Genomic DNA, 27278 nt, shown 5'->3' with positions numbered 1-27278 from the left:
ATAGGGGGCACCTATGGGACCCCCCACCCACATGGGCACAGGGGGTCATGGTGCCCTCACCTTTCCCCCTTATGTGCCCTTTCTTTTTAAACCTTCTCCATGTCCTGTAACAGTGACCACAACATTTCTCCTCAATGTTGCAGCCAGCCAATTGGAACATTTCAGTAGAGCAGATCTGTTTTGGGATCCCTGGTACCAAAATGGCCAACAGGATAAAAAGCCCTCTTAACCAATCAGGTTCAAGCATTTTTTAAGTTTTGTCAAGGTCAGGGTGGCTCTGTGATTACTAGGAGTCATTCTTTTCTTGGGCAAACAGGAAGGGGAAACAGCCTTTCCAACAAAGTCTTTACCATGCAATGGCTTTACCACGCCACCTTTACCATGCAGGTAAGTACTACACAGGTAAGTATTTGGTACCCTTTACCACACAGGGAAGTATTTTTTTAATGCCATCAATATTTTTTTTTTTTAAAGATGCAGGTGTGAGTAGTGGCAAAGGAAGTTAAAGGCAATTTTAGAGTTTAAGAGTGAGTCGTGGTAAAAGGAGGTAAGGGTAATTTTTATGTTTTAGGGGTGGGTAGTGGTAAAGGGCTGTATGGGTAATTTTAGGTTTTAGGAGTAGGCAGCGGTAAAGGTAATTTTAGAGTTTCATGGGAACACCGTGTAAAATTAAGCAGATCTGTGCTGCACATTGTAATGTATAGCAGTATTAGATGAGCAGCAGTGCTGGCAATTAAGGGGATCAACCAGATCCCAGTTCCAGCAGCTATTTTTGGGCCAGATCAGGGATCCAGTCGACCTAGTGAAACTTTCAGAATTTGTCCTAGTGTCATTTTCCAACACCAGGACATAATTCAGCAGGCCCACTTGTTGTCTGCATTCCGTTCAAAGCAGTAAGAATGCAGGCAGTGAGGGGGCTTTCTTATTTCAACATCCAGCTGGGCCAAAAACACAGGCCATCATTCCTTCTTTTTTTCCAAGTATCGTCCCGGCTAGGAGCCATCTGCAGGCTAACAACTAGACACCAATGCAATGGAAAGAAACAAAGGCACACAGTTTGTTACCACTTCAAAAGTACTTTGGAGAAACTATTGGAGGTATGTTTTATACTTTGTTCAGTTCCCTATGTAACTGATGTATGTGCACTGTAGGAATGCAAGATTTAACTGTCTGTATGAGTAATTACACAAATATTGATTTAAATGGCACTGACTATTTTTTTTTTTTAATTTCTTTATAGCGCTAAACATACCAGTGTAGGATGTCAGAGTGTTTTACCTCACACACAGAGGTGCAAAAAAGCATACAATTATGTAAATCAATGTACAGGAAAGGTTACATAAGAGAATGAGGGTTATAAATAGCAGGAATCACATATCATCCATACTTGTAGAAATTATATGTTATGAGTAGTTGAAAGAAACATGTCAGGGTATAAAACGTAACACAGTGATTGTGGTTGTCTTAACTAACAAAATGATCTCAGTATCAAAAGCAGCAGAACACTCATCTCTCTAAATAAGAAAGAAAACTGTGGCATGCATGTTACTCGATATGCAGGCACATTAACCTTCTATGATACTTTAACTCAAAACTGTAACTGGACAAAACACAGAACTCTTCCAGAACTGTGTTAATCACTAGAGTTATCATACCACTATCACAATTCCTTGAAAATTGCTGGGCACACAATGATCTTTGCTGCTGGTATCCTAACCCTGTAAAATATGTTAAGTTGCAGCCTCTTTGTGACCAAATAGGTAATCTAGGATAGATTTACTGCCACATGTGTCCTTTTTGCTCATTTCTTTGCAGCAGATTAAAAAAAAAATTAATACGTTGACTGTCAGACTCTATTTGTCAAGCTCCACCCCTGTTGACTCCACCCCCTTTATTCTGCCACACGTTGATGCGTAATTTATGGGTTCCTGGAGTAATTTTTCCAATTCCAGCACTGATCAGCAGTATAGTTCACCAATATCCAACAGTTAAGCAGATCAGTGCTTCACTTAGAATTGTACAGCAGCATTTTACTATCAGTATACTTCACCGATGTGAAAAGTCTAACAGCATTATATCAGAAGTATGCTTCACCAATGTATAAACATTAAGGTGGTCAGTGCTTCCCATAGCAGCATTATATAAGCAGTACAGGTCACTAATGTGCAAAAGTTAAGCAGATCAGTGCCTCACATAGTACTGTATAGCAGTATTATAGCCACATGTGTCAAACTCTTATAAGTAATTAGATGGAAACTCCTCAGAATCCGGGTGATGCACAAAGATGTCCACCTCTTGACATCTCCAACTCTGATTAGAAAACCACAGAGGATTAAGGCGATCAAGCGAAGGAAGGGAATTAGGAAAGGAACAGCTGGGAATAGGAAACCTGTAAAACAGAAAAGGACACAATAAGGGTACAGGTAAAACGTTTCTACTCTCATATGATCTTGCTAAGAACAGAGCTATACCTCAATGAGCAGTCGTCTTTTCACACTTTGCCTTTAACTCAAAAATAGAGCTACCATCCCTCCTGGCGAAAACACCTATAAAGACAAACACACGATTAAAGATATTCTCTTCCCTCTTTTAAACGGTATACACTGAATATGTCATATCACGAATATGCATACCAAATTCATAGAAAAGAAATAAAAAGGATGCCCCAAAAATGAGGTAGTAGCAAAAATAGAAAGGCAGATACTAATTCACTTTTCAGAAGTGTTGCATACTCAAGCTTCTGTGTCTTCATTAAAAAAAGAAGAGAGAACACAAAATGTCACTCATTCCAATGATGTAGAAGGTATACCAATGTTATAATGCTAGTATCATAAAAAGGGGAGATGACTTTCAGGAAAAATAACTGTTAGTAGTATCTGGTCATTTCATAGACTGCTGGAATCCCATTCATGAAGCGAACGGTCATTGTTGATTGTTGATTATACTTCCTACCTGGAAGTTGAAGCGCCCACCCGGGCCAAGAGGAAACGAAAAGAGGGAGACTGTAATAGACTTGCTTACCGCTGCCCTGAAAGGAGGAATCCAAAACCACAAAAAAGAGACTAGGGAATGAGTCTTCTCTGACTCCCCTTCAAATATCTAAACTCACAAAAAAGAGAGAAGGACTAATAAAAGGGCCAGGGACATTAACCCAACTTCGGTTGAAATTTTTTTGTTCCGGCCCTGTCCACTGTGTGGAGATAGTCAACTAAGGAGAAACAAACCAGAGGGAAAATCAAAAGATTTTCTAGTGCTGCCCTCACCCACTATGCAGTGGCATGCTTCATTATAGGGCCGCTGCAAACGTTCAGGCGCAGATCAACGCACTGGATGGAGCGCTGTTTTTTTAGGGTGAGGAAGAAAAAGAAAGGGACGTTTGTGAAAGGTTAGAGTATTCCCTAAAGGGATCTATAGTGAAGAAAAACAGCAGAATACAACTGTCTAAGGAGCTCCCATTGCAATACCTTTATTCTTGGTTCCCCTTGACAGGGTTACAAATAGAGCAATCTGGGGATATGAAGGAGGGGTAACTAGTCCCCCTAAATCCCCACTGCAAGTGCCAACATGTTTTAGCCTTCTAATTTTGTCCTCTGGGTCAAAGGCCTTCTTCAGGGTGTAGATCCCTTGGATAGTATGGCACCGACCAAAATTTGATCTTTTTCTATGAAAGCAATTTTTGTAAAAGGTAAAATGCACCTTTTGCTTTATCTGTAACACATTTGTTTTCTGCAAAGGAGACAAAACACAAAGGTCATGTTCGCTCCATTCCAAAAAACACCATCATATGTTTTCAGTTTTCCCATCTTAAATGCACCTCTGTGTTGTACTCCATATTTAACCCATAAAAACAGAAGAGTAGTCATGCCATTACATGTGCTAGGACACCTGTGAGTTTTACGCACACTACAATCCTGAGCCCCTTTAAAAATATACTGCCATGTGTTCCCGTCTTTTTTAAAAACAATACTTAGAGCGTATGATGCCGAAGTTTTTACCAGAGTTTCACAAGTAATTCTCTAAACCCTGGACAGTTGTGGGAATGCCTCCTTATTGTCACACTCTATGTAAGGAAGCACAAGTTCAACTTTTATATTAGATCAAAATGTAATTCAGCAGTAATTCCCAATATGGATCTTATTTTTTCAATAGAGTGACCCCATTCGTTTCCATCTTGAAATATGCGTGAAATAGTTTTCTAGTCATCCTAATAGTTCTATTTACGCATGCTCGACTTACAATAAATTTTGAAATTCAAAGACCCTGCCATGACCTCTCTGTCATTTAAAGCCTGGAGGTGGTAGAATGTCATTTGTAACAAAGGGAGACTTGCTTTTCCTATCCTCTCCGCTGTTTGGCCCCCACCGCTAAAAGATGTAACGCGGCACCCCCATTGTTCCCAGCTTACTTTATCAATAACGGCGTTCGTCTATTATCCCCATCTCGGGTCCTCCGACGATGCCTCATTCCTGCTGGGACTTCCTTTTAGCCTGTTTCCCCTCGGTCTCGTGACCGCATCCGGTTCCGGGTATTACACCGGTGAACAACTAGACCCCTTAGTGTTGCAGAAGCTTTATGTCAATTGCGGCTGCCATATTGGAATTCCCGCATTATTTGTGCTTCATGAGCTAAGAATACACATCTAATTCCGGGTGTCTTAAGTTATGGCAACCATATTGGAAACCCTACATCACCTATTTCCTAAAGGTGTAATCATTCTATACTCGAAAGATATTTTTCAAAATAAAAGTCTGTTTGGAGATTAACAAGAGATTCATTTTTTGATGTACTACTACCAACCCTGCCCCTCGATTATGGCCAGGGAATTTTAGATTGCATGTAATCTCACATTTATCCTTAATGATCCCTTCTCCTCTGGAATCACAGAGAGCTAATTTCAATTGGTTATACACTACGGATTATTGCATAGGAAACAATTTTGGCACCCTCTTCCTCTACCAGACATGCAGGGGGGGATAGATATATATTAAAAAGGGCAGGACTGAGAATGGATGCCCAGAACCGGGATGAGAAGGGGGGGGGCAGATGGCCTGAGATCTATTTGGCAAGAATATTGACATCCATGTTAAGGCGGTCCCTCCCAGGCCGATGTTAGCAAGTCTCTTCAGGAGCCTCTCATGTGGGACCGTATCGAAGGCTGCCGACAGATCGAGCAGTATCAGAACAGCCTTGCCTCCCTGGTCCAGCTTACTCTTAAGAAATTCAGTAACTTTCAGCAGAGCGGACTCCGTACTGTAGTTAGCCCTAAAACCGGATTGGGACTCATGAAGGAGTTTCCCATATTTAACGTGTTTTTTGAGGGCCTTGTTTACATGCTTCTCTAACACTTTGGAGAGGGCTGAAAGAAGGGAGATTGGCCTGTAGTTGGCAGGGTCTGTCCATTTGGCGTTAGCCTTTTTTATCAGTGGAAGAATCTTAGCATTCTTCCATAATTTCGGCATGTTGCCTTAGGAGAGGGACCATTGAAGAGCTGGTTTACCGGGGGGTTTATGGTGGGAGCTAATAGGTTCAGGATATTCGCTGGACATGGGACGGTAGGAGAGCCAGACTTAATGCTTTGGAGAAGGGTCAGTGACTCTTCAAGCTAAAACTCAGGGAAAGCTAGTAAAGATGGAGGATCCAAGAGGTGAAAATTGCTATTAGAACTAAGGTAGAAGGTCAGTTCTTCCTCTGAGATGTTGGTTAAGGCTTGTTGGATCACAGAGATCTTTTTCTGGAAGAATTGAGCTATTTGCTTAGACAATTCTTCCATGCATGGTCCTTCCTTTGTGCCGGCTTTCAGGGCGGTGAAGGATTTAACTATGCTAATAAATTCCTAACTCTTATTTTGGGCATTTTCTATCTTGGATTGAAAGACGTTTTTCTTTGCTGCCTTTACGAGAATGTAATTAGCATTTAAGGTACACTTTCCTGTCCTCAGGTAGATAGGATTTTCACCATTTCCATTTAATTTTTCTACATTTTCTTTTGCTAGATCTGAGGGAATCGTTAAACCATGGAGATGGTGGGGCCGACCTCTTTGAGGAGCAGGAAACAACCGGTACCGCTGAACCAATGTTGGTTCGGAGCATAAATCTATTGAGAGGGCGTCCGAGTCAGGGCAGCCAGACAGCTCTGGTAAGGAACGACCGAGGGTGTCTGCTAACATCGGGAAGGATATTTTATGGAACATCCTGTAATTAGGGACCCTCTGCCCTGCGTTAGCCCAAGGAGCTGTGGCAGAGTTGGGAATGATGAATTTTAATAGGAGGTGGTCAGACCAGGTAATGGGAAGAGGTAGGCTTACTGATATGTACAAGTTGTGAAAGATTTGGTCCTTCTCATGGGTGGCAGAAGAAATAGATTGAAACATGTTACAGACCAGCAGCATCTCCAACAAGGAAATTGTCTGAGGGTCTATTCCATTGTTCATTTGTATATTGAAATCTCCCAGGATAAGGCAGTTGTTGTATTTTAAGTCCAGGGAGGTGGTGGCTGTATTAAGTGTAGTAATAACATTTCTAATTGCACCGGGAGGTCTGTAATCAGAGAAATAGCTATGCTATGATGGGGGGGATAAGGTACAGCAGAAGCCTAAGGACTCTGGGCCCTCGATGTTTTCCATCAGGATGGGAGAGCTGCCTAGTTTTTGATTGTAAATGATGGCGACACCGCCCCCCTTCCCACTCGGTCGGTCCCTCCTAAGGATTTTATAACCCGTAGGAATGGCCGAGGTGATAGAAGGGTTGGAGGTTTCAGACAGCCAGGTCTCAGTGAAAATAAAAGATCAGGCTGTTCGTCTAAAAGTAGGTCATAAATGTGTGGTTCATGCTTTTGCATAGAGCGACAATTTAAAAGGGTGGCCTTTAAGTCCTCTGTTTTTTATTGTTTTTTCACTTATTGTTGTGTGGGAGGATCATGGGTGTGAGTTTCCTGGGCTGGAGGAGAGACAAGTTGCACTTATTACATTGAAAGTCTACCTCCAAGCTCGGATCAGCCGCTGTACACTGACATAACGGTAGCCGCCTAAGGCTAAGCAGTTTTTTGCTATTGTAATACAGTGGAAGAAACTCACTGGAGGGGAAGTGGGCAGCATTGCCGGCGCTGGACGCCTCCGAGACGCTGACGGGCACAGACGGGCTTGCCTTTGGCATGCCAGCGGCGTGTCCGCTGCGCGCCCCCGTTTGCATCGGGAATGTGTAGGCTAATGCCTATGATGCAAACTGGATCGCTAATGCAGCTGAGGAAGCGAAAACTGTGTGGGCGGAAGTGAGGAGCCCGATAGTAGCCCCAGCCCTCCGCACAATCGGTGTATAAGCCGCGGCGGACCAGGACTGGAGGAAAAGCGAGATGCGAATCGGAGCAGCTAAGGAGGTGTAGGCAAGCAAAATCAAGTAAAGTGCGAGTGCGCGTAGGTAGGAGAAATTGATAAAAAGCACAGAGTAATTCAGACACACATATACAATTTTAAAAGTATCAAAAACCTAGTAGCAGGGCAGGAAACACTAAATCCTACCGCTGTCAGCTGCACACGTCCATTTGCATCGGGAATATATAGGCTAATGCCTATGATGCAAGCTGGATCGCTAACGCAGCTGAGGATGCGGACACTGTTTGGGTGGAAGTGAGGAGCCCGATAGTAGCCCCAGCCCTCAGCACAATCGGCGTATCAGCCATGATGGACCAGGACTGGAGGAAATGCGAGTTGCGAATCGGAGCAGCTAAGGAGGTGCAGGCAAGCAGAATCAAGTAAAGTGCAAGTGCGCGTAGGTAGGAGAAATTGTTAAAAACCACAGAGTAATTCAGCCACACATATACAATTTAAATAGTATTAAAAACCTAGAAGCAGGGCAGGAAACACTAAATCCTACCGCTGTCAGCTGCACGCATCCGTTCACATCAGGAATATATAGGCTAATGCCTATTATGCAAAATGGATCGCTAACGCAGCTGAGGAAGCGGAAACGGCGTGGGACACAGGGGCTCAAATTGGATCATAAATTCAAAGCTGTTCTGAACAGGGGCCCCCAAAATATGTTTGGCCCAGGGCCCCCAAAATCCTTAAGATGTCCCTGTTGTTATTTACTCCTAGAGTCTCACTTCCTCGTCATGTATATTTTTTCTACCTTATGATTAATATCAAGGATTTAGAATCATTCAGACCTCTCTTCCTCTTGACTTCATTATACCATATAATTGGTACCAAGACATAGAATCATGTAGACCTTAACTGCTGCTATTTAGTCTATTCACCCATCTCAGTTCTCTTAGGAAAAGAAAGTTTGTAGTGTCAGTGATTGTTGATGGAATGTATGGTCTATCAATGACCTTCCATTCAAGATTTTTTCCTGTGTGACCCATTTCTTTATAGTGGTTCATGAGTTTAGTGTTGGACCTACCGCACCGTATGTTGCTCATATGTTCCAGTATGGGAACCTTCGCATGGCGGGTAGTCATGCCCACATATTATAGGTCAAAGGGGCATCTCAATAGAAATAAAATGTTCTGAATTACACGTGGTGTGCTTACTCAGTTCCCACGGCTCCCGTAGATCAATGTCTACACTTTTCCCATTCATCGTAAGTGGACATGCTCTACGGTACCCGCATGCATAATGACCAGTAACAGGGGGTAAGTTCCAAGGGTTCTCCCTCCTTGTTTCTACTGGTCTCGGGGTCCTAGGTCTTGTATGGACCACCATATCTTTAATGCTTGCACTTTTCTTGAAAGAAAAAAGAGGTGGTAGCTTGTTAAGTCCGTTTGCACTAAGTTTACGGCAGTTCTTTAAGATAAACTTCTTCATATGGTTAGATGCCGAATTATATGTAGTGACACATATACTCCTGTCCTCATTTTCTCATTGATGCGTTTCTAGTAGAGCCTCCCAGTTGTTACTCTTGGCACTCTCTTGATTACTTGTTCGGTATAGTCCAGTTCTCGGAGTCCCATGCTCAGTAGTTTTGCCTCTCGATTGTACTCCGTCAGTTCCAAGCAGTTTCTGCATAAATGCAGAAATTGTCCATATGGGAGGTTCTCCTTTAAGGAGCGTGGGTGGAAACTCTTGAATGATAGTAAGTTGTTCCTATCAGTTGGTTTATGGAACACACTACTCACTAAGCCACCATCCTCCGCCTTGATGTTCAGGCCCAGGAATGAGAGAGAGTCAGTTGTCATTGTCCCTGTAAAAAACAGATAAGGGGTTCTCTCCTTTCGCCATACCAGAAATTCCTCTGCTGTAGACTTATTCCCCTTCCAGATTATCTTCACATCATCTATATATCTTCTCCAAAATCCTATTTGGTCGAAGAAAGGGTTGTTCCGTGAGAAGATGTTATCAAGCTAGGCTTGGGGCAAAAGAACTCCCCATGGATGTCCCATGGACTTGTAGATAAAAAGTATCTCCATATTGGAAAAAGTTTTTAGGGAGAGCTAGTTCCATCAGGCATAGAATGAAAGCTCTTGGTGTCTGGTAGTTCCAATCCTCTGAAAACAGTATGTTCTCAATCACCCTCAGGGGATGTTTGTATACAAAGACTCGATATCGAGTCCAATCAGCATTTCGTTGTTAGGGTCAAATTCTAGGTCCTTAATAGGTTAAGTACCTCCCGAGTAGCCTTTAAATACGCCTGCATTTTCTGCACTATGGGGCGGAGATAGATATCACAAAATTTGGATAGAGGTTTGAGTACTGAGTTGATCCCTGAAACTATGGGGCGCCCTGGAGGGGGGTGCAAGTTGGTTTATATACCTTTGGTAAGTTATGAAAATAAGGTACCGTGAGATGTTGATTACATAGAAACATAGCCTCCTTCTGGCAAATCCAGCCATGTAAGAAAGCCTCTTCTAGGTGGGTACTAATTTCCCTCATTAGATCATTCGTGGGATCATTTTCAAGGATGGTGTAGTTTCTTCTGTCACTCTAGAGGCACAGACATTCGTTGTTATAGGCTTCTTTTCCTTGAATAACAAACCCCCCGCCTTTGTCAGCGGATTTTATTACTATTGTCCGGTCCTCTCTCAGTTCTTCCAGGGCTTTTCTTTCTGGAGTAGTAAGATTGAAAAAACTCCTGTTTTTGGTAGTCGTTTCCGACTGAAAGGAGGAATCCCAGTATTCACCGAGCTCACCAGAAGCACAGCTGGACGCTGTAACGAAGAAGAATAAAGCTTCAGAACAGGCAGTCAGACAAAGTGTCTACCGCGACTGAAAGTCAAGAGAAACCAAGTTCTGCAGAGAGCAGCCACCCTCTGCCACCGAAGAACCGAAGCTCAGATAATCCACGGAAACTGGCTCACTCAGCCGAACGAGTCCGATGGAAGGTGAACAAAAGAATTACGCACGCCAGACAGCATGCAGAAGTCAAATTTATGCCCCCACTCCTCCTCTTCCTCCTCTCAGGCCTCCTGGGAATTGTAGTTTGTAGGCAGCGCGGCGGTGAAGAGAGTCAGGAAGGCGCTACCAGGCCTGGATCCTGACAAACTGTGCTTTACTTTTTTATCACTATTGAAGTGGAGTGCTGGGACTCCGGTTCCTGCTTTTTACTCATCCAGAGTCTGGATGGAACATAGCCATGCCCTCTTGGATGCGGGCTATATAGGTATGCCAGCTGCACGCACGTTCTGGATTTCGACTGCCAGAGGGGTAATGCTCTCTGGGTAGCCCCGCTTCTACATACCTGCTCTTCACTCTCAAATGCTGATTTCCTTGTAAGCGCACTAGGAGGTGCCTGACTCCATTTCCGGTGGCGGCCATCTTAGGTCAGCACATCTGCATTTTTACTGCTTACCTCCATACCTCATTGCTGAATTCCTAGTAAGTGCACTAGGCGCTTGGAGGTGCCTGGCTCCCATCCCGGTGGTGGCCATCTTAGGTCTGCACTACCGATACTTTTAACTTGTTTGTTGGGTTTATTTTAACTTTTAATTGGGTTGTGGCATTAGCTGTGCTTTACTTTTTTATCACTATTGAAGCGGAGCGCTGGGACTCCAGTTCCCGCTTTTTACTCTTCCCAAGTCTGGACGGAACGTGGCTACGCCCTCTTGGAGGCGGGCTTTGTAGGTATGCCAGCTGCGCAGACGAGCTGGATTTTGACTGCCAGAGGGGTAACGCTCTCTGGGTAGCCCCGCTTCTACATACCGGCTCTTCACTCTCCAATGCTGATTTCCTTGTAAGCGCACTAGGTGCTGGGAGGTGCCTGGCTCTCATCCTGGTGACGGCCATCTTAGGTCGGCACTACCGGTACTTTTAACTTGTTTGTTGGGTTGATTTTAACTTTTAATTGGGTTGTAGCATTAGCTGTGTTCTACTTTTTTGTCACTATTGAAGCAGAGCACTGGGACTATGGTTCCCGCTTTTTACTCTTCCCGAGTCCAGACGGAACGTAGACACGCCCTCTTGTAGGCAGGCTATATAGGCATGCCAGCTGCGCGGACGCACCACTAGCGTGCCAAATGCAAGCCCGTCTGCGCCCGTTCACGCCTGGATGGCGCCAGGGGCCAGGACTCCTGTCCCTCACACCTCAAAGTTCAATATTACAAAGCATTACACTGTAAAGCCGATCTGCTACTCACAAAGGGACCTGTTGGAACTTAACCGCCCCGTGAAGGAAGCATGCTTTCACTCCCTTAACAAACTACGTAGTCCTCAAGATTGCAATAGCTGCACATTTTCCTTGGGCGAACATATAACTACAAGTCAGTACGGCAAAGCCATCCAGGTGAGTCAAAGTGATAATGAATGCATATTATTGACCTGCCGCTCTCTGCCCATACACAAGGTGGAGATAAAAGACTTAATTACAGAATACCAACCTGCTGTGCTTTTCCTAAGAGCAACCTGGCTTTCAGAATCTTCAGCCCCTGACGTACTAGACACAGTTCCTCCTAATTATACCATATTAAGGCCTGATCGCCCCCCTGCTCGGGGGGAGGGGGAGGTTTTTGCGATAATTTGTAAATGTTGCCTGCAATGCAAAATGCAGGAGTTAAGTATCGCTAACGTAGAGACAGCCTTTTTTAGTTTAACCTTGACCAGTCAGTACACTCTAACAGGTTTTTTAATTTACCGCCCACCCGGCCCCGCTACTAGTTTGTTAAAAATCTACTGGATGACATTCTCGACTATGCAGTACACTATATCAACTTTACACCAGTAGGAGACCTAAATATTCACATTGACAATGAGACCTGCCTTCTTGCTAAAGGTCTGGTGGAAGATCTTGTCCTACTCCAACTCACTCAATTGGTGGGTGCACCTACACATGTGCATGGTCACATTCTGGACCCGATATTTACTAACTGAAGTTCCATAACGGCAGCTGTGCCGATTCCGGTGGCTTGGTCAGACCACCTTCTGATCCCTTTTGGGATCTACAAACTCCCTCAGCCTGTGGTACCTTCCCAGAAACGTTGCACGCTCAAAGGGTTCTGCATTACGTCAGCGTCCTTTCCAGCAGTTCTAAACCAAAACATACCAACACTTGCAGCGTGTCCGTCCACCGCCAATAGGCAACTTATGGGGTGGATTATTCTGGCCTTAGAGCCTAAGAAGGAAGTTACCAGCAGGCGGGCTAAACTCTCCGCCCCATGGTTTTCGGCCGCACTACAGGATAAGAAGAAATCTTGCAAGCGGCTAGAACGCATGTGGCACAAAGACAATGAAGAGCGCCACAAAACGGTCTTATATTAGGAATCCCCGGGCACACTTCTATGCTCTAAAAATCGAACAATCAAAAAACTTGTTGACGGAACTCTTCCATATAATTAAGTCACTAACATCTCTGGAACGCACAGCAGCGTCAATTTCATCTTTAACTGCCCTCTGCGAACAGATCGCACAATCCTTCTTAGAAAAGATAAATAATATTTGCATCTCCTTCCCTAAGAGTGCCAGGAACTTTCAGCCAACCATCTCTGCATGGACCTTGTGTGACCTTACAGGAAGGTTCTTAAATTTAAAAACCATCTCGGAGGCTGAAACTAACAATCTGATGCTGAAAGTCAAGTCTAGATCTCTGTTAGATCACGCGTCCCTGACTATATTAGAACGGGCAGAAAAGCCATTGTTCCAGTACTCACTGAGTTGTTAAATCTATCTCTTGGCTCGGGGCTTGTTCCCCAAGAGTGGAAACATGCAATGGTGATTCCGCTTTTGAAGAAAACGACCTTAGACCATTCGCAGCCTGAGAATCTCAGTCCCATATCCCTACTGCCTTTCTAACCAAAAATCACTGAGAAATTGGTCAACCAACAACTCATGAATTTTGTGGAGGTAAAGGCCCTCCTCCATGAAACACAATCTGGGTTTAGACCCTCTTTTAGCACAGAATCTGCACTGCTATTCGCATCTGAATCCCTTAGAAAAATAGCAGATCATGGTAAAACGGATGCACTAGTCATGCTTGACTTGAGTGCTGCCTTTGATACTGCCTTCCAAGACCTGCTATTAGATATGTTATATTGTTCAGGGGTATGAGGAACAACACTAGGTTGGCCGGCTAACTTTTTGGAGGGTTGGACCTTCCAAGTCATCCTTCAGTCATTTCTCTCCACCACCCAGAGGTTGAAACAGGGCGTGCCCCAGGGCTCAGCTCTGAGCCCAACCCTCTTTAACTTGTATATGTGCCCACTGGCAGACCAGATGGAAAGTCACAGGCTGCAGGCGGTATCTTATGCGAATAACACTCAACTGATTTTAACTCTGGCCCAAGACAACGGCCAAGCGGTAGGAGATTTTAAACTTTGTCTAGTTGACCTGGCGCATTGGATGAAAGACAGCTGTCTGAGATTAAATGCTAGTAAAACTGACCTTCTAGTGGTAGGGAGCAGCCATCTATTTGGTCTCGAATTGGTGACCCAGTGAGCTGGGTCCTTTACCTTCCCTGAGTCACAAAGTTAAAAATTTCTGAGTTTGGTTTGACTCCACGCTATCCATCTCGGACCAAATCTCCACTTTTACAGGTACCTGTTTTGGGATTCTGAAAATGATTAGGAAGATTCTAGGGCTTATTACGGACTGGGTGAAAAAAACGGCAGTCCAGGCCCTTGTGGTTTCAAGACTGAACTATTGCAAAGTCCTCTACCTAGGGGCGTCCAAGAGGAGCATCCATATGCTTCAGAGAATGCAAAAGGCAGCAGCGCATATGCTGCTCAACATTCCCAAATGTGGCCCCACAGGGAGAGCTCTGGATACACTTCACTGGCTCCCCATAGAGGAAGGGATATCCTTAAAAGCCCTATACTATGTTCACAAAATCCTGCAGGGCAAAGGCCCGAGTTATCTTCTTCCTATGATCATACCATATCACCCAAAATGCTGTTTAAGATCAGCTGGAACCGGATTGGTCTGCGTTTCCAAATTCAATAGAAAGCGCCTTGGTGGTAGTTCTTTTAGGTTCCTGGCAGCCAAACAGTGGAACTTATTTCCTTTGCATCTCAGACTAGAGCAGTGGTTCCCAAACTGTTTCAACCCATGGCTCCCTTGACCCAACTGGTTGCTGGCCTCGGCTCCCCAATATGTTACTTTATTTTGTTGGGTGGGGGGGGTTGCAAGATCGGCTTCAGGAGTCCTTCCATTTTTGTCCCTGAAAATAATTGGGATAAAGCAGATGAAGGAATTATAATCATATATGGCCTGAAAGCAGGGAAACACGCCCATTACCCCAGAATTACACTCAGAAACCAAAGACCACACCCACAGAGAACTAGGGTTTAGTCTTGTGCAGGTCCAGCCCTCATGCCAAAGAAATAGAAGCCAACAGTGCCCCATTCTGTGGCTTTTCGGATAGCCATCCACATAGCCCACACCTCCTCTTAAACGTCCCGGTTTCTCAAAGTCATGGAGTGTACTAGATTTGTTTGTGTTGCCTGCATTTCAATGACCAAGCATGCCAGAAGTATTTCCGTGGGAGGATCTGTACATCTAGAATTGCTGGAAGGAGGTAGTTGTGTGCAGCTTAACATGCACAGATTTTACTGCAACCAAAGTAGCCATGGTCATTTTCTCTTTAGTCTGCCAAAGCCCTGAATAAATACATGCATTTATTCAACTTCTGGCCTATCGTCCATGTCATGCTGGTCACACTGTGAGACTCATCAACGAAGCCCTGGGAATAATTTCTCCATCTTCAATCACATCAGTTTTAGGAATGGCAAGTACCAAATATAAACAAGCATTGGCATAGCCAATAGGTCTCGCCTTTGGGACCTTATAAGTGTTTAGCCATTCAACACTTGATGTTGTTGCACCAAGGATATTGTGCTGGATACTAAACAGTTGTAAGGTCCCAAAGGCGAGACCTATTGGCTATGCCAATGCTTGTTGATCTTGGAAGCTTTTTTTTTTTTTTTAAATCATTTTCTCTGTATGCCTACACAGTGTACAGTATATAGTGCATTATTCCTTTACATCATCATTAGTTTAGGTTGTTTTCTTATTAGAGTATTTGTGTGGCTTTGCAGTGTTCAAGAAATGAGATTGAACGACTCTGGATATAATTAATGCCAAAATGTCAGTAGAGTCTTGAGCAGTCTTGAGCAGCTGTTATCAATAGCAGTTGACTGAGGGATTCTATTTAATTTTAGGACCACAATGCTGACTGAGTCTTTGTACCATCTAGAGTAAACCTATGAAGGACTCTGGATAGTACCGAGAAGGAAGCAAATTTACAATATTAAAGGAAAAAAACTGTACAATAGAAAATGCACTTAGAGCCCTTAACCAAGAAGACATCTTCCATTTTATCGGCGCCTACATAGATGAGTGTACTACTGAACATTGACACCAACAATATCGGGACATACTGATATCAAGGACAAGATCTAAGGGCACAAAAGAGCCAATTGTAAGTGTCTATAGAGACGTATAGATTTACTATTCCTAACTCTACATCTACGTATCTTGAAGATATATGTACCGAGTAGGTCCATGTATGTGGAATTAGGTATAGAAAGTCTAGACTTACCTACATGTTGATATTTTATTTTCGATTATCTGCTCTGAATATTCTGTCCCATCGATATTGTCGATTTGATATTCAGGGGCGATGACACACAGATGGCAGAATATGAAAACATAGTTGATCTTTAACATTGTCATCGGACATATCAGGCATAGGTGTTACTGTGAATCAGTTCAAGTACTGAGTGCAATCTGTTAAGGTTTATAAAAAATAAAGCATTATCTATTTCTCCAGAAATCTATGACTGGCCTTTATTCCAGATCTCAGTATTTTGAGGCAACATTCCATGGCCCAGTGATCTGAGGATAGAGTCAAGGCCTGGATTTCTGAGGAGTGTTGTTCTATGGTACGGTATTCTGAGGGTCATTATCACCTCAAACAGCACTAATGTGGGCATTATTTATTCTAAAGGCAACTCTTCCTTGTGGTATTTAAGAATTTTAGAACAGCTGCACAGTTATTTATGTTCATTATTCCTCTGTTGTCCAAACTTTCATTTTTATTTTAAAAAGTTAAATTTTTTAAAAACCTACAGCTCGAAACCAGTGCATTCACGAAGAAACATAAGAGCTAAACTCAAACCACCGGTTTCTACCAGCATGATTGATGCGCGTTAAAATTTGGTGGAATTTGTGCTGGGAAAACCCAGAGCATTCCAAGTAATCTCCCCTCAGAACGGCAGGAAAAGTACATTTTATCATAATAGAATACATGGCCTTATTCACAAGAAAGAGGATATTTATGTAGGTTGGCTTAAATCTGCATTTGTCGCAGATATGCGTTTTTTGGTGAATTCACAAAATTCCTCAAAGTTGAATTTTTGTGCAGGTTTGGGAACTCTTTCCACCACCACCCAAACCACACCAGGTTCATATTGGTTTCCACAGGAAAATTCACTATCTGTTAATCGAGATTCATGTTTTGGTCCTGAAATTCCGGTTTAAAAGTATCACTTTTTGGATAAAAAAGCAGTCGATTGGACCCACCGCCTCGTTGAATAATCAGTTTCAATGCATGCAGTTGAAATGCAATGTTTTCAGGCAACAGCACACAGTAACATGGAAGCAGCAGAGTCGAAAATTTTAGCCTTTGGTAATAGGCTTGCTGGATATTTTCTGAGCTTCTGCTGTAATTCTGTAAATACCGCACATCTCCAGGTAATTACTGAACTGCCCCAGACTGGCTTTGCTGCTCAAGGTCACTTTCAGTAATATGCAGTAGACACTCCAACTGGTCCACAAAATAAAATTTTAATGTTGCAGAAGCGGTTCCCGATGACGGCATTACACACCCCGCCTCAAGACTACAGGCATTTTGTACATAAAAGTCAATGCTAAATTTACACAACCGCATGTAAAATGCCCCGTACGGAGCGAATGCTGTAGCCTACATGTACACTGGTAAACTTGTGCCCGGATACGAGTCGTACAGCCCCCCACACCTCGCACATGTCAGCACCGTACCCCCGTATGTCAGCACCGTACCCCCCTCCGCACCGTATCCCAACACCGTAGCACAGCCCCCCACCTGTACGCGACGCACCCCAGGCTTGTACCCAAGCCCCGTACCTGTACGCCCAATACCCCAGGACCATACCCCAGCCCCCCACCTGTATGCGCCGCAACCCAGGCCCGTCCCCCAGCCCCGTACCTGTACGCACCGTACCCCAACACCATAGCCCAGCACCTGTACGCACCGTACCCCAACACCGTAGCCCAGCCCCGCACCTGTACGCACCTGTACGCACCGTACCCCAACACCCTAGCACAGCCCCCCACCTGTACGCGACGCACCCCAGGCTCATACCACAGCCCCGCACCTGTACGCCCTGTACCCCAGGACCGTACCCCAGCCCCCCACCTGTACGCGCCGCACCCCAGGCCCGTCCCTTAGCCCCGTACCTGTACGCACCGTACCCCAACACCGTACCCCAGCACCCTCACCCAGCATCGCATATGTACGGACCTTACCTACGCGAAAATGACTCATACAGAACCAGGACACTGTAAAACAGCACAAGGAGGGTCAATTCGACTCGCACAACACCACAAAACACGTCAACATGACAAAATACATCTCTATGACTGACCTGGCACATCCAAACAGGCAAACAGAGGCCCTAAATCACAACCACCTCTTATAACACACCCACCACAAATTCAAACCCAGCCACACCCACAAATGGACCAATAAAAAGGGCCCACACACACAACCCATGAGCCTTTGCAACAGACTCACTGCTGCCAGACCCCACAGACAAACAACTGCACCTTACTTACACCTTAACTACACCTTCACTTACACACCTTCACACAACCTCATTCACAAACACCCCCTCTTCACATTCACACACACACCTACACCTTCACACCAACACACCCACAACCATCCACACCCACACCCCACACCATGCCCACAGACAAGAATCCAAAGTTCACAAGGGCGGAGCTGGACCTCCTCGTCAACGAAGTCATCAGAGTCGAGCCACAGCTGTTTGGAACATTGGTCAGACAGACCAGCATAGCCCAAAAAACAAGCCTGTGGCAGAGGGTCGTCGACAAGGTGAATGCTGTTGCGCCCATCCGAAGGACCAGGCATGAATGCCAAGCCAGGTGGTACGATCTGCGCAGGGCAGTCAAGAGGAAGATGAACGAGGAATACGCCCAGAGTAACATCACTGGAGGCGGGCTGCCCCACAGACCCGTACATTACCATCCCTGGGAGGAGAAGGTGATGGCCATGCTACCGCCGGTGGGAGTACACGGAGTCGAAGGAGTCGCAGAGCCTGGTGAGTACACAAACAACTTACGTAACATGGGGGGAATGCCATCCACACCACAAATACACCAAATGCACGCAACTTCCCCCAAGCCCTCACCGCACACAACCACACTCTAAACCCACGCTCATGCCACTAACGTCTCCATGCCCCATTCACAAATGAAGGCAATGGCATGTCCCAGGCCACACCAACCACAAACCCAAGACTGGATGTCCGATATGCTGGGAGGGTGGGGCTCACACAACACATTGTGCAACTCCGAAGCAGACACCAATGCCCTCAGCCCATATGGCCTAGGTACATACCCATGCACCATGCCCAATACACAGGGACTGGCAAAGTACTGAAAAGGTAGCTGACACTTGGCCCTGCTGTATGCAGCACAAGGCCCTTCTGTGACCACTGTACACTCAAACACCAACTACACAAACTCAGATATCTAGTGCAGGCACTCAAACTCACTGTCATGCCAGCATGCACCATGAGGGGACAGACACATCACCTGGGAGACCCAATGACAAATCACACTACACCCAACAGCAGGCCCGGTCACACACCCCCCCTCACACAAGCACACACCCCCGGGGCAGGCAACGGATTTACCCACTCTCACAATGGACATGTGACACAACAAGAGCAATCCATCGCCAAATAAGCATCCGAGCCAAAATTCTACTGGTCAAACACTCAGGAGAACATACCAAACTGTCCCCCGCAACATACCCATCCCCAAGTGGACATTGAGAGGAATGCTAGGCACATCCAACTACCTGGAGGATCTGTGACAACTTGAATATGTATGAAACATGGATGTGGCATGAAACAGCATTAACATTGTCTCTCTCTCACACACAGGGCAACGTCATCGACCTCCCCCCAACAATGGGGGGGAACAATCACAGTCCCAGGCTCAGCGTGAAGATGATCCCACCGGCAGCGACGACTCTCACCACTCCGTGGATGACCCCGACCAACCTGGCCCCTCTGGTGCCCAAACCCCTGCAGCACCTGCGTCAGGTACATCTGTGCCAACCACCACCCCCATTCCTGCCACATCCCAGGAGACACCCAGGAGCCCTGCTCGCACTGAACAACACAGCCAGTCTGACCAGGAGGGACAAGGTTCTCCGGGCACCCAGGAGGAGGCAGACAACCCCGATAATGCCATCCCTCAGGGGACCCGTAGACCCGATGTGCCCACAACGGCAGGCCAGGCTCGTGTGGGCAGGGGTGGTGGGAGTGGAGGCAGGCGGAGGCGTGAACCTGACCAGCCAGCTGAGGGAACCGATATGTCACACATACGCCACATCCTGGACACATACCGGCATGACACCAGGGGCATCAGCCAGGTAGTGTCGAGCCTCACAGAGATGAAGGGGACCCTCGACGAGATGAAGAACCTGCAGGCCGAGCAACATGCCAGTCAACAACAACACCAAGGACGGATGGAGGCAAGACTGGCTGAGCTCCTGGCGGTGCAAACGGACATGAGCCGTTCACTCTGTCAGATTGCCAACAACATGGGCAACCCTCCCTGTGATACCAGGCGAAGACCAGCACCAGCCACAGGGAGGGAGGAGGAGGAGGAGGAGGAGGAGGAGGATTCGTCCGACGGAGCATCACAGACATCGTCAAGGCCTGCATCTGAGGGTCCCCGGAGGAAGGTGGGTCGTCCACTGAAAAGACCGTGAGAGTCAGCGGACCATCCACATCTCCCAGGTCACCTGGCCTGGCACCTGGCCCTCTGGCGCAACAGCACCACCTCACCCAATGACATTCTCTGCCCCATGGACTTGCTGGTCACAGTCTGACCAATGATGACCAACACTGTGGTCTGGACTCTGATGGCTCCAACTGACAAGGATGCCATCTCCCCCTGTGAACTTTGGATTCTATGCAACCGGTAGAGCACCTTACTTCATCCACCAAAAGACTCCCCCCACCAAAAATAAATACTTTATTTTGTCATGAGATGTTGCTGTCATTTGGCATTATTCACCAAAATATGTGTGTGTAAATGTCAAACTATGCCTGAGTGTTGAACTAACTCCACACATCCCTACCCTGGGATCGGAGTCTGGTACAGGACACACATGGGTCACAATGTATGATTCAATGCAGACATGAGCACAATACTCACCTGTGATGGCCTCAAGCTGCTGAGGGGGTGCATGCAATACTGTGCCGACAGACCTATTTGGAAGAGTACCATTAAGGCGTAGAGGTCATGCCTCATTCGGAGGTTCCCGGGGAGGGAGTCCCAGGTATGTGTTCCCAGGTGGGAGAACTATGTCCTGCATGCTGGAGTACGGTGGATCGGAAGAATGGTGGCCAGGTCAAGGTTGGATGCACGGAGATGGCACTACGGGGTCTCGGATGACAGTGGTACAAGGTTGGTGTTGGGTCGGGGTTGTGGCCTGCCTCCTGAGTGTGGGTGGGGAGTCTGAAGGTCATCCTGCAGCACACAGTGATCCATTGCAGCTATCTCTGCTGGACGGTGATGTGGCTGGGGCGCGGGATGTTGCAGCTGAGGTGTGCAGATGCAGCCTGGATGTGGACAAGTGTCCTGGGAGTTTGGATGTGGCTGCCCCGTAGAGGGCAGGGCAGTATTTGACATGGATGTTGTCGTGGACCTGGGGGATGGTCCGTCTTTCCTTGGAGTGGATCTATCTGGAGATCATTTGCATAATGCAGAGGGTGTTGCAGTCTGAGGCACAGATGCTGGTGATTACCATGGCAAATGTGAGCAATCAATCCATGATGCACACCATCCTGTGTGAATGGACACTGGGTGCTTGTGCGGGGCTACTGCGGGTGGGACACAAGCAGTTGACCCAGCTGTAAGGGGACAATCCTCAGATGTTGACCTCAGTCCTGTACAAGTCCAGCCTCAGGTGGCTGCTGTTCTGCCATTCATCAATGGATCTCATGCAATCTAGAATATTGGAACTGGCAATGTCTGCGCCCTTGGTGAGGGTGAGGAGCACCTGGCTGTCAATGGCATACGAGTTGATGATGAGGTTGTGTGCGCATGTGATGGTGGAGAGGGGGGTCCTGGACACATTGTAGTTTGACACGCTGACAGATGATACCTGTGCAATGTGCCTCACAACGACAGCATACTACATGCAGAAGCCTGGAGTCCCACTCCCATGTCCTTGCCGGGGTACAGAGCCGGTGGGGAGTAGGAGCGTCATGACCTGGTGGGTGTGACAGGGCCTGGAAGGCGTGGCAGCGCTGTGTAGGCAGTCGGAGTTGCACACTCATCATGCAAAGGTTTTGTGTGTGCACTTAGTGTATGCCTGAGAGCTGGCGGCAGATGTGTGGATGGACATTGCTTGGAGGGTGGCTGCAACATCAGACTGTAGTGTGATGTGGGTCATGCAAGGACATGAGGCTCGTGCAATGTGCACGTTGCATGTGCAGAAGGTCCAGCCTTTGGGACGGCGTGGCCGCAACTGTGGCACAGACACGCTGATGACAGCCAAATGAATGGGTTGATGGAGGAAGGGAGGAGCATCTTTGATGTGTGTGTGTTGCCAAATCAGGAAACTTCGTGTGCCCTTGCTGCAGTGGCTGCAACAGCAGGCAGCATGTCCTGGGAACTATGCCACAATTTCCACACAAAGACTAGCATTTCAGAAAGGACTACTGCAACAGGTGTATGTCAAGGAAGGAGTGACCGGTTTTCAATGGCACACCCAGAGACAAAGGATGCACAATCCCCAAAGATGACTGACACCGGATCATGAAACTGAAGGCCAAGCTGCGCACAGGAAACACACCCCAGAAGGTGTTGACGGTCCGTTGTGGGGACCAACATACCCAAACACATACACAGCCATGGACGTCATGCAGAATAGAGAATCAAATACATGTAGAACAGCATGCAGGTTGCTAATCTACACATAGACTCATATGCACAATCCTTGACAACCATGCCAGAGATGGCGCATGCACAGTGGCAAGAGACCTGCATTGACAGAGATGAGGCACCTTGGAGGCTGAGGAACACCTTTATTACTCAGGCTCTCACCTATGGAAATGCATCAATATTAACAGACTCACATGGTCTTTTGGATTAACATGTGGGACCTACACTGGACACCCCTTTCGCACCACAGATGCTGTCAATCCATGGGAGTGGCACACAAGTGAAGGGCGTGAATCAAACATCCCCTGCTGCACACGGAGAGGCTGCAATTCCCCATTGAGCCTCTCATGGGGATGTCCCGCAATATGTCCACCCGTAGCCTCCCGTATGTTTCCGAGGGAAGTTGTACACACATAGATGCCTTCATCAAAATCTACAATCCCATAACAGATGATTGTCACGAAGTGTGACTATCAATTCATGTGAGTCATGCTACATGTTATGTGCCCCATGGTGAGTCGACATGTATGCATAGTAACAATACCTGCACAGGAGCAGTGCCCACACATTACAAACAACTACCACACCCAAAAAGCCTTGCTGCAATCCTTACCCAAAGGAGACGTCTCACCATGTCCGTGCATGTAACGCTGATTCAGCAAACGTTGCATTACTCATGAGGAATAGCAGGAGCACAACGATGCCACGAGCAGACAGCATGCGCAAATACCTGGGGATGAGAGACACACAAGAAGTCAGGAAACACATAGTCATCCGCATGCATGGTCATGTACTCTACATGAATAAGGTTGACACCATGCTAGTTGTCAATTGAGTGTGTCAGCTAAAATGTGTGGAATGACATCAGCACTCGAGTGACACATCAGCACACACCTCAAAGTCACTTCGCATACAGTCAGCTGGACACACACATTGCAACACATGCCACACAAGGCTCCAAGCGTGCACACTCAGACCCAGGGACTCACCATTATGAGAAGAAGTTGCGTATGAGCTGACTCCGGATGTCCTCCTCCTCCCCCTCCTCCTCCTCCTCCTCCTCCTCCTCCTCCTCCTCCTCCTCCTCACTTGCCTCGTGACCAAGGCCCTCATCCTCCACGGGTGGATGTTCCTGCTCATCGGGATCCAGGATGAGTGGCACAGCTTTCTCCACTGCCATGTTGTGCAGCATGCAGCACACGAGGAAGATTTTGCAGACCTTCACCGGTGCATATGGGAGGGACCCGCCGGTCTTGTGAAGGCAACGGAATCGGCTCTTCAGGAGGCCAAACGTCCCCTCAATCACTCGCCTGGTCTGCCCATGGGCGTTGTTGTAACGGTGATCTGCAGCTGTTCTTGGGTTGCGGAGAGGCGTCACCAGCCATGGCATGTTGGGATAGCCAGAGTCCCCTACATGGAAACATCATGTAAAGAAGTGGGTCAGGAGATGCCGTCACATACTAAGATACCGCTGAATACTGGACAAACAGAGTCTACCCACCAACAAGACATGCTCGTTCGTTGTGCAGCTGCAGCATCATTTCTGGCACCCTGCTACACCTCATGATGTAGGCATCGTGTGCTGACCCTGGAAAACGTGCACAGACATGGGAAATCACCATGTTAGCAAGACACACCACAAGGGCATTAATGGAGTGGTAATGTTTACGGTTACGAAAGGCCACCTCCTGTGCCTGTGGTGGTACCAAAGCCACATGTGTCCCATCAATGGACCCAATTGCTTGGGGCATCCCTCCCAGGGCATAGAACTCACCCTTGATACCTGTCAACTGCTCAGGAGTTGGAAAATGGATGAATTCATCCCGGTGCTCCAACATGGCTTCTAAAACATCATGCAGGACACGGCTGAACATGGTCTGGGACATGCCACCCACATCAGCTATGGTCAATTGAAATGTACCGGTGGCAAAGAAATGTAGGGCTGACATCACCTTCATCTTGGGGGTCAGCGCAGTCGTATAACTGTGTCGCGGTTGGAGGTGTGGGGCCAGCCTGTTTGTCAGGTCCACAATTAACTGTTGGTTGAATCTGTAGCGGCGTATGCAGTCACGTTCCCTCATGGCAGCCAAGTCTGGCATTGGTTGGGGGAGAGGCGGTGCCCTGCAGAAATTTAGAAGGAATAACGAAGATTGAGTACATTACTACACCAATGTCAATGAACTGAGCACATGTTCAACAGCTAATACACATATGCTACATACAGAGTCTGGTCTGTGCAATACATCCTGCACACGTGTGCCAGCCAGGTGATACTCCTACCAAGATCCAGCTACAAACGTGGATTGTCAAGGTCTACATGACATACCATGAAAGTAGCTGTGGGCCAGTGTGAGTGAAGAGCCAGACACATTACAGGAGTGACATACATCCACATATGTGCATTTGAAGGATGTTATCTCATACAGACAGCTGCCGGCAAGCTAGACGCACAGGTCACATGTCATGGAAAAAGGACAGACCACACACCTTGCCATGAAGGGATACATGTCAAAAATGATCACACAGACATTGAGACTATGCTGATATGTCCTAAGCTCACAAGTCCCTGTTCGATGCATACAGACACACGTTACGTGTTATTCCACATGTGTCCTGGTGTGCGTAATAGTGTGACATGGGCATCTACACACAGACACATGTTGGATGTAGCTACAGCAGATGCTGTTGACGGAACACCAACAGCAAGATCATGGAAACACATGACACACACATGACATAGTCACATCGGGGCACGCTGGTAGTAAGATGTCAGGTGTCATCATCCGTGTACCTGGCATCAGGGGACAGTTGCGGGTGTTGGTGACTGTGCCATGCCAGTGATGCAGTGCTTGACAAGTTTGAACTACATGCACACATGTAAAAGGTGTGAAGGGGAAGTGCGCCACATAGTGCCCCATCACACATGACATGTGTACACAGGTCATCACACAACTATTGGGTTAAAACATGAGGAGACATGTGCCAGCTCACTGCCTGACATACCTAGGCCCTACACATGAAGCACTGCACTGACAATGACTGAAGGCCTGGGTACGGGCCATACCCAGGACTTCAGAGCGTGGGTACAGGTCGCACCACGCGTACCCCTACGTCACCCCAAGAATGGTGGTACGGCCCGTACCCAGACCTTTAGAACGTGGGTACGGGCTGTACCGCCATTGTTGGGGTGACGTAGGGGTAGGCGTGGTATGACCCGTACCCACGCTCTTAAGGCGTGGGTACGGTGCGTACCACAATTGTTGTGGTGATGGGACGCGTCCACGTCCACTTCCGTTGTGGCGGGACGCAGGCCTTGGTGGACACGCCCGCACCCCCCCGAAGTGACCAGACCCTGGAGGTAAGGTATGTACAGGGCATGTTTACTTGTTAACTTGGGTGGGGATTATGTTTCCTGCCCCCCACTTTTGCCCCTCTGTGTTGTTCTGACCTTCTGCGGCGTCTGCGTCGGTTCCTGTGCACCAGGTCGTAGGCTATGAGGGCCGGGATGACACGTAGGATGGGGTCCATGGCTGTCCGTCGCGTACAGGTGCTCCTTCTTCGCGTCGTCCTCAATTTCCCGGCAGTTTTTGGCTCCCGTAAAAAATGCTACGTGCGGAGTGACGTAGGCACGAATCGTACTTGCTGGTTCGTAAAACGCTGCCTGACTCCATCCGGACGTCACGTACGCGATGTTCCGGATCGGAATTGTGGGTATTTTTTAGCCGGTCGGTGTTTTGTACGACTCGTACGGAAATGGCATTTCTGTACGAATCGTACTTGCGGGTTTGTAAGGTGGTTTTCCCGGGTACCAGTCGGACGGAGAATACGCTCCGTACGACCATTCGCACCCGGGTTTTACAGGATCGGAATCGGCACCCTAGTGTAGTGAAAACTTAGATCCACATTATGAGTTGCCCCTAACTTTGCACGACTAAACTCCACCCGGTAAATATGGATACTCCTAAAATGGAGTATATACCGGATACAGGATTATCTCACTATTGCTATTTCGGGTCCTCATAGGGAAATGACGCTGTTTTCATCCAACCCCATTCCTGGCTTCTAAACTTCCATCCAGGCCTGAATCAAGTGTACCAAGGGACTCCAGATATGGTTACAGGCTCTCTTTGCCCATGGCAATCCCGGTTCGTTTAGAAAAAGGAGTTAATGCCTGAATCGGAGTGGCAAGTTATGAAAAAATACCACATTTTTTGATTTTACAAATTTGGCAAAGAAAAACCCTTGTTCTACTTGTGTGAGGAAAAATTGAATATTCCAAAATCATGGCATGGAATGTGCAAAAACATACAGCATAACTGGGTTATTCCACATTCCCTGGGTGCGACTTGGAATGGAAGGTATTACCGCACAATGCAAATACCACACCCTGCAATATCAGTATTTGAAAGTGTGGTATTACCGCTCAAAATACTGGGGCATTGAGTGAGGCCCTCTTGAAAGATCCCAGACTGCCCTCTTGAAAGATGTAAAGTGAATAGCAGCATTTTAAATTAAAATAAAGAAAATTTTGAACTTAAACTTGCTGGATAGAGCCGTTACGTTGTCAAAAGTTCAAATGAATGAAAGAGTGAAGAAACATATGGCAGAATAGTGAAATGAGACATGATAACAAGTAACCACATACCTGTTCCAATGCCCGTTAAACTTG

Source organism: Triturus cristatus, chromosome 9 (genome assembly GCF_964204655.1).
Source record: "Triturus cristatus chromosome 9, aTriCri1.1, whole genome shotgun sequence".
Lineage (NCBI taxonomy): Eukaryota > Metazoa > Chordata > Amphibia > Caudata > Salamandridae > Triturus > Triturus cristatus.
This window is presented reverse-complemented; position numbering follows the sequence as displayed.